A 9,564-nucleotide genomic window follows, 5' to 3' on the forward strand; every position below is an offset into this window, starting at 1 on the left:
AGACTTATGGAGTCAGCACAAACTCAGCTGGTCTCAAATCCAAGGTCCCGGTCCTGAATGAAGGCCTCTTGAGCCTAGATCAAGCTCCCAGGCTGCTGTTTTTCCAAACGTCATGTGTGGCTGGCTTCTGGGCCATACCAGAGGGACCGTGTCGGTGTTCCTGGGCAGTGGTGACGCTAAGAGAGAGGATGGGTAGGTTCATGAAGCCCCGACATTCCTGCTGCCCAGTTCATGATAGAGTAAGAATTATGTCAGCTGCCTCCTCCTTCATTGTTCAGCCTCAGCCAATAGGCCTGGCCACACACTCCCTCCTCTATGTTGACAGCCATCCTCAGCCTATCGCCTGTGAGACAGGAGCTCCATCTCTGGGGTTCTCATTTCCCCACATCAGGGATGGTGCCGCATGTGACCATAAGCGAGCTACGCCTATTCTGGGAGTTTGTAATAGGTGAACACAGGAAGACTCATTTCAGAGTTACCTTACAGAATCCTGTTGTGCTTATGCACAAAGATGTTAGCTGTATTTGGTATTTATAACAGTGAAAAACCAGAAGTAGCTTCAGTGCCAGGGTACAGGGGAATGGTTGAAGGAACTGCAGCACGTGTGGAGTACAGATTATTCAGCCATTTAAACATCACAGTGGTGGTTAAAAAGGGCTACCTTAATGCACAGAAGGATAGGAGGCAAATTGTTAGCGTGGCATGATGATATAACATGGAAAGATGAAAATGCTATAAAAGTTCAGAGAATTTAAATGGCCCGCAGATCAGCAGTCATGCTGTGATCAGCTGTCCGTGCCAGGCGCCTGGGCTGGGGGTCAGGGGATGTTCTCTCGAGGAGGTGAGCAGCTGTCCGCCTGAGCCTCATCTCCACCGTTAGACTCCTGGAAACCCCCAGCAGTGTGGCTCTGAGCTGACCGTCAGCTGGAGGATTGCCAGAGGGAAGATACTGAACTGTTCCAGGTGGGAAAAAAATCCCCTTCTCCAGATGGAAACGCAGTGAAAGCAAGGTAACTCAGGGAGTGACTGCTTGGGTGAGGCTCAGCTGGTCTCTGAGCAGGTCTCCATCCAGCCTGCTGGGCAGGAGCCCACCTTCTCAGGTCTGCGCTGCGTGGGCTATGATGAGTGTGTTACCCAGGGCATTGCAGATGAGAGAGCCACCCATCGGCGGGGGGCGGGGGGTGGGGGGTGGTTGGTACTGCTGTGTGTGGTGCAGGGGCCTCCTCCCTACCCCATCACCCCCTGAAAATTCTCTGAATCTAACATCACAAGGGCCAGGGCTGGCTGTCCCGTTCCTCGACAATCCATGTATGATTCATAATGATTGTAGCAGATGAAAAATGAGGTCTACGTCTCAGTCTGCAGCTGACGAAACTCTTTCCCCAAAGGGGGCGTGCCCTGCCTCCTGAGAGGACCTTGGAAGAACCTCAGCCGTCTGGCCGGCTTGGGCCGCCCGGTTCCCAGCAGCGGGGTCAGTGACGAGCAGCCTTTTGTGGGGCGGAGTTTCCCGTTCACGTAGGAACGTCAGAGTGCGCTGGATCTGACCCAGCCGGAGGCAGGTGTGGTGCTCAGGACGCTGTAGTCACCTGCAGGGCAGAGAGCCTTGGAAATGGGGATTAGAGCAGGCTGACCTTTGTTTTATGTTCAGTATTTTTTATATCTGGAAAATAATGAAAAATCACTATAATTGCACCAATTTAATAAGTTAATAATATAAGGAAGGGAACTGACCGATTCCACTGTGAAACCCATCCCACCTCTTCCTGACAATAGCCCCGGAAATTCATGCAAACCCAGTGGTGTACTGTTCAACCTCTCCGGAAGGAATAAGAGCCCCGAATTGTAGGTTTGTTGCTTTCCGTGGTGAAATCCCACCACAGCCGATTTCAGGCTACCAAAGGTTTAAAAACCAGTTGCTAAACTCTTGTATATGTAACCATTGGCTTTTGGAAACCGGTGCATGCTCACATGCAATTGCTTTCTTTTTCCTTTTGGGAAATTGGCAACCTGCTCTGTGTATTGGTCAGCATGTCATTTTCATTTCCTGTGTCACAGACTGCTTCCCAGGCCAGCACACACAGATTCATTTAGCTCCCTGCCGTCGTGTGATGGGGTTTCCGTGCAGGTGCACTGTGTTGTTTCTGGAAGGTTCTTGGAAGGGCAGAATCACCCCTGCAGGAGAGGGGAGGGTGACAGCAGTTCTTAGCGTGCCGGGTGGCTGGCCCCAGCAACACTGTCCACATGCCAGACCTGGCGTGCTTCCTTAGGGTTTATTCTAGTTCCTGGCCTCTTCTAAACACGCTATTTTAATAATCTGTAGGCCAACCAGCTCCCTTCACTCTTGCGCATGTTCGGCTTCCGTTAGATCATCTCACTTTTCTTTTGGGAAACCTTTCCTCGTATTTCCCTGTTTCCTGTGCTCTGTCCCCCAGGCTGGGCAAAGTGCCTCTTCAAGATTCCTTAGAATTAGAACGCAGGGCTGCCATCCATGGCTGTGCTCACCACACCTGATTACTTATCATACGATGCCTACCAGCTCCCTGTGGAGGTGTAGAGAAGCTCTGGTGGGCAGAATATCCCCCCTGAAAATGTTCACCCCCGCCCCAATGTCCACACCCCATAGGAATCTCTGGGGTGATACCTATGAAAATGCTTCTCCACGTGGCAGAGGGACTTTGCAGGTTTATGCAGGGAGTTGGAAAGATTCCAGAGATCAGGAGGAGTTGGGGTGCCAGTACTGCCTCTGAAATGTAGGGGTCCACATGTAAGGCTGGAGGGAGGACTCTGCTATCAAAGGGTGGCCCCCTGCTGATTGCCAGCAAAGAAATGGCCCTGAATCCTACACTGTAGGGAACTTAACTTGGCCAAGGGCATGAACAAATGAGCTGGTGGGTCCTTCCCACAATCCCTGGGTTAGAGCCCAGGCAGCTGATGCCTTGCGTCCAGCCTGTGCAGCCTGGGGCAGAGAGCCAGCCAAGCCACCTCTCGCTCCTGACTTATAAAACTAGGAAATCAGTGTGTGTATGCTGTTTAAACCTCTGAATTTGTCATGACTGGTTACAGCAGCTGTAGAGCACTACGAGAGCCACAGTGGTTGGGAACACAGGCTTCGTCTGAGAATATAATAGTCCTCCTCATGCACGGGGGACATATTCCAAGACCCCCAGTGAATGCCTGAAACCACAGATAGTATTGAACGCTCTATATACTATGTTTTTTCTGATACATCTATATCTATGATAAAGTTTAATTTTTAAATTAGCCACAGAATAGATTTACAATAATAACTAATAATAAAAGAGAATAATTGTAACAGTACACTGTAATAAAAGTTATGTGAATGTGATCTCTCTCAAATATCTAACTGTATTATATTGAGCCTTCTAATGATGATGTGAGATGATAAAATGCCTCATTACCTTGAGAACTTTCACCTTTTCACTCAAAGGAAGCGCTTACTGGCATCCCTTTGGTGTATCTGATTTGCCAGTGTTACTACTCTTGTGCTTTGGGGCTGTTATGAAGTAACATAAGCGCTACAATGCTGTGACAGCTGTTCGGATAACCGAGGGACTAAGTGACTACAGGGCAGGTAGCGTGCACATTGTGGAGATACCGGACGAAGGGATGATTCACATCCCGGGCAGGATGGAGAGGGACAGCAAGAGATTTCATCACTCTACTCAGAATGACATGCAATTTAACACTTACGAATTGTTTATGCCTGGGATCTTCCATTTCATACTTTCGGACCACTGTTGGCCGTGGGTAACTGAAACCGCGGAAAGTGAACCCGTGGATAAGGGGGGAGCAAAGCGTCTTTTTTGCCACGCCCCAGCCCAGCTTCTCCTGGCTCTCCTGAATGAAGTGATTTCACCATCTTCCAAACAGTTCATCTCTCCCGACACCTATAGTCCTCGCTCAGTGGATTTTACAACCACGTTGTGGGGTTAGCTCCCGACATCAGACCTCCTGGATGCTGTGGTTGCTTCCTAATGGGTCTCCCCACCTCCAGGCTTGCCCTGTTCCTACCGTCCTCCACCCTGTGCCCAGATGCACCTTCCTGACACTCACTTTGCCTGGCCCACTTGGCTCCTTAGGTACAGACATCCGTGGTTCTCCTATTCCCACTGAATGCAGTGTAAACCCATCAGCCGAGAATTCTGAGTCCTCATTTGGGACAGGAGCGGGCCCCTACAGCCGGTTTTCTCAGGACTTCCTCCAGACTTTTGCCTTCTGTTTTTGCCCTCTTGCACAGCCAGCCCCCCAGCCCCCTGTCTTGCAGCTCTATTGTTCCTGTAGGGCCATCTTATCCCTGCAGCCCTCACTGAGTCCCCAGAGATACTGCCACCTATTTGTGTAATGCACAAGTCCTCATAAGGCTGTAAATGGCTTTCAGGGCCTCGTCCCTTCTTCCCCTTCCTCTCCCAGTGCCTTGTGCCTGATGACACCTGTCACCCATGTTCACAAGATAGTCACGGGGTGTCAGAATGAAGGAGAGAAGCAACAGAATGTTCGGGACATTTTACCATATTAGGCATATTGCCTACAGTTGCTCATGACAATGCTTCTTAAGTGATTATTCAGTGGGTTTATTTTGAATTATTTTAAAATGGATGCCTCTAAGATCTTCAGATACCTCAGAAGTAATTTTGGTACACTCTTTCTGCAACAGTATTTGTTTGTAGGAGCTGCATGTATTCAGTTCGAAGACAGCCCAAACATTGGTGAATAGTATTTTACTATCTGTGGGATAGTGTTATATTTCCAGTTTTATAACAGTTAACATATATTGATCACTGTGGATCAGGTCATTTAATCCTTACAGTATGGACTGAAGTCGGGACTATTAGTTGCTATAGTTCATGAATGAGGAAACTGGGGCACAGAGAGGTTAAGTGATTATCCCAAGGTCACACAGCTAGTAATAGAGCCCCATTTCCCACCCAGGCAGTGTGGCCCTAGAGTCTTTGGCATTGTTCCTGCTAAGCCATGTCACCTCTCTCTAAGGCTACCATTTTGTTCCACTCCACAGAGGGAGAACAACCCCCTGTCCCCGGGTGAAGATCATTAGCATTATTGCTGTGGTCCCTTGTTTGTTACTATTTTTAACACTTCACATGCACAGGGCTTTACAGTTTCAAAGATGCTCTCCCCACGGAGATGTGAGGCTGATGGATGTGGCAAGGATGATTCCTGTTTCACAGATTCACCCCCCAGTGGAAGTGAAATGACCAAGTCCAAAGTCATGATCTCACTGAAACCCATCAGGTGCAGAGGACTCAGGGCCCCAGGACCGGTCGTTCCAGGCGGGTATTTCTTCTACAACAAGCAGGACCCGTGCCCTGCCCCCTGCCCAGGCCGCACTGTTGCCACACCAGACGGACGCTAGTCAAGTCCACTTGAGCTACTTGCACAGGCCCGGATCAGAAATGGTGATGTTTTCCTCAGAATTTTATTTTTGGTCTGTGGATTTTCCATTTGTGAGTTATTATCCTCTGTTGGCATAGGGAGGCCGATTTTCTTTCTTTTTTTTCTTCTATTTTTCCCTCAGCTGGGGAAACATGGGGTAGGGAGGAAGAAAAATATCTTTCCATATTCCATCCTAGGGAAGTTTGCCAAAGTGTCTGTCCTGCTGGCTGCTGGCTGGAGGCCCGTCCCCATCCTCAGAAGCCACGTCCGCAGCGAGCTGCCTGCAGAGCCAGCGCCAGCACCAGCGCCCAGCCCGGGGGCCTCCACGGTGGCCCTGGCATTGGCGGCTGTAGGCAGGCTGGTCCTACCCCGGAGTGTGCATCTCCTTGGCTCCAGAACTCCCCCTCTGCTGGGAAGCCACATATTTCCTATTCCCAGTGCTACCCCGCCCCTCTTCATGACTTTTAATAACTACACAGGAAGTCCTTTTCCCTCCAGTAAAGATGGTCATCACATTTTTGAGCCTGGGTGTTGACATTTTCTTCGAATCCCCAAGAGCCTTGACACGGGTGCATGAATCACATTGTAGAAGAGGCGAGAGCTTGGGTTCTAGATTAGACAAGACTGAAGTTTAAATACAAGGCTGGGCCTCGGACTGTCTGTGTGGCTCTGGGTGCTTAACTTCCCTGAGGCTCCTGCAGTTTTTTGTCTGCCTAAGGGGAGGGTATAGCCCCTGCAGGGCTACGTGAGGAGGCAGACTCCTCACCTGGGTACGCGTACATCCAGTTGATTTAGTAGATCCAGGGGAAGCCGCCTTCTTCATGGCTCTCCCACAACATGCGCTCCCCAGTACCCATCCTCATCCCCGATAGAGGCAGACAGAGAATGGTGGAAGCTGGTTTGAGAAGGTGAGCAGAAAAAAATGAGAGGTAATATGACAAAGTCATTCCCCTTTGAAAAAGCCTTCTGTGAAAGTGTTAATGATCTCAGCAGTTTTGCTTAACCGAGACCACAAGGCAAGTTCAGCAAGTTTGCTCTCTTCTTTACAAGGGTGCGTGGTGGGACAGGCTGAGTTTCTGGTGGCAGCAGCGCCTCCAGGCAGGGAACCTGGGCGCTGGGGTCATCATGTCCGCGGATGCAGCTGGGCCTCACTGCTTACTGGCTCTGGAGCTTTGGATACTTTGACTTCTCTGGGCCCGATTTTCCTCATCTCAAAAATGGCAGTGAAAATGTCCCCTGCCTCACAAAATTATTGGGAGGCTTAGATGTAATAATGTGGGCACAGGCTTAAAATAAGGCTTGCCGCGGGAAGTGGCAAGTGCCTGTTAGCTCCTGTCAGTGCAGGGTCTCCTTTCTCTCTGTGTACATGCATGAGTGTGTTCGTGGACGTGTGTGTGCACATGCATTTATGAGAGCCTGTTTCTCCTATTAACGTGATCTCTGTAGGGCACGGAGTGATTTGACAGCTGCGCCCCTTCATCCATCATGGGGAGAAAGTGTTCAAATTGTGATCCAAGGAGGTTTGTATTAGAGTCATCTGGGGACTTTTGTTAAAAATATTGGCTCCTGGGCCCCAGCCCAGAACCACTGAATCAGGTGCCTGGTATCAGCATGGATCCTTGTTTGGTCTTTTCTTCCTAGTCTCAGCCCAAGAGGGACAGCAGAGTTGCAGATTCTGCACAGAGGTGGCATACAACATGCTCTTCTGTCCCAGGGTGGGGATGGGGAGGGGGTAGATCAGTTGACTGGGGGCCTTTGCTTGACTTTTATTCAGGATTTATGAAGCTTGGAAACACAGGGAGAATTGCATTCCTTCCTGTGGAACTGCTTAATTCATGCCCACTCTCCCAAGTAGGGCTGCTGGTTGAACCCAGCTACTTAAATCATTGCTATTTGATCTCATTGGGTAAAGGAGAGCTTTTGATGGCCAGAACCTGTGTCAGCTCCCAGCCTGCAAGTCTTGGCTGAGGTGGGTGTTGCCCTGCATTCACAAAGGCCGTCCATACCCAAAAGGCACTGATCCCAGCCTGGCATCAGCTTCACTTTGTTTATATCCTAAGTGATCACTGCCTGTCCTTCACGTCCATACTGTAGTGGCAGTGGCACAGGGCTCAGCACAGTCCAAATAGCTGGAGTTCAAATCCTGCCTGGGACACTTGGCTTGGTAATTTTACATAAGTAACAGAGTTATATGTACCCTTCCTCTTCCCTCCACAGTGTGATGTGGTGAATTGATCACATGGCCCCACCTCTTCAGCTGCTCCCTGTATCCCTGATGCTGGACTGGATTACGTGACTTGCTTTGTCCATTGGGGGTATTAAGAGATGCATTGCAAGCAGAGCTTTGAAAAAGCATTTCCATTTGCCCTGTTGACCTCTGCCGTCACCACCACGAGAAGGACATTCTGAGCTAGCCTTCTGGCTCCCAGAGAAGGATGAGAGACACATAGAACATAATCATGGTGCTCTAATCTTCCTAGTGAGACCAGCCTCGACCAGCTGACCACCAGCCACTCCCAGACCCCTGAGTGAGCCCAGCCAAGATCATCCGAGCTGCCTGCCTGACCACTCACGTGCATGGACACTTAGTGCCTGTGCCACTGAGGTTTTGTTGTTATACAGCATTTTTAAAGTAATAGATGCAATGGGAATATCAAGAATAACTATTTGATGACTTGAGTTCTGCAAGGGCAGGGGTTACCTGGCACTCAATGCATTGTCTGATATTCAGTTCCCTTTTGTGGAATAATTGAATGACCTGATAAAGATAAATCGGTAGCCCCTCTGTGAAGGCATTCGGCATCTTATCTTGCCTTCTTCCTCTACTCACGGACATCTCCCTGTTCAGCTGGGATCACTGGGGGTCCCCAGTCACTTGGTTTTATCTAGCAGCAGAGGTGCCATTTGTTGGACAAGTATAGGGTGAGTGAGGCAGTGAATGGGACAGAGAGAAAGAAGGTGTGAGTCAGTGTTAGGGAGTGGAATAGCCGCAGTCCTGGCTTTGAACAGAACAGCAGTTTCTGTTGATCTACCATATACTTTGGGTCTTAACCCCCAAGGCAAGCCTGCTACATTCCTTGGGAGGAAATGATTTGACACAGGAACCAGTTTAAGAACTGACCACAGGTGAACTAGATTAACATCTGCCCCCCGTATTTTGGGCACATGCTCTTCACGTGGTACTTTATGGCCATTCTCATTTGATGCTCGCTGCAAGGGAGAAATCGCCCCTTCCATCTCAAAAATGAAGACCCAAACCTCAGAGGCATCCAGTGAGCTGCTGGGGGTGTAGCTGAGGAGGGAGGAGCGCGAGCTCTGACAGGCAAGAGGACAGCCTCTTCTAAATCCCGTCACGCCCTCCAGGGACCTCAGCTGACACCCAGGCAGATTTCCCCAAGAGAAGCAGTGTGGCTGGCCCAAGGTGACACTTTGTGACCAGGTTACATGACATGCCTTCCAAGGACCTTGGTGTACCTGGCTCAGATCACATGGATTAGTGGGCATCGCTGAGATGCCCTCTTGGTAAGTTTCCTGATCTCCACATCAGCTCCTTAAAATATGCAACCTAGAACGCCGCACAGCCCCAGAGACCCTGGGGTGTGCCATTTCCACCCCACTGAGGAGATGCGGAGGGAAGCCCCCATTTGGGTACCAACGTGCCCATCCTCCCACCTGCCCGCTTGGAGCAGGGCCAGGCCAGGAAGGTCACTGGGCCTTGGCTCAGGCTAGCGCTGGCCAGGCAGGAGGCAGAGGGAAGGGCGGGCAGAAGCCCTGCTTGCCCAGCCGCCTCAGGCACCTGCCATCCTCCCATGTTTGCTCAGTGGGTTGGAAGAGGAAGCAGGATGCTTTCTCTTGGGTCTGGGTGTTCCCGGCCTCGGGGGCCAGCTGCTGGGGCTGGCACCTTCTTTGAGGAGCTATGCCTTGCCCTCTCTGTACCGCCTTCTCTCAGCTACCTGACAAGCAGGTAATAATCTCACCAGCACCTAAGGTAACCCCAGGGGAAGGCAGGCAGCCTGGCTGGTGTGCACGGAACAAACACTGGCAAGGGTCCCAGGGGCTCCACGTCAAGTACCTTCAGCCCTGTGGGGGGAGAGGCCCCCTCAGTGGCACCTCCACACTTCCTGCCTTGCATCCTTCCCCACCTCTTTGCCA

This window comes from Pteronotus mesoamericanus, unplaced genomic scaffold, assembly GCF_021234165.1.
Source record: "Pteronotus mesoamericanus isolate MK-2021 breed Mesoamerican mustached bat unplaced genomic scaffold, CSHL_Meso_final scaffold_174, whole genome shotgun sequence".
NCBI classification, from domain to species: domain Eukaryota; kingdom Metazoa; phylum Chordata; class Mammalia; order Chiroptera; family Mormoopidae; genus Pteronotus; species Pteronotus mesoamericanus.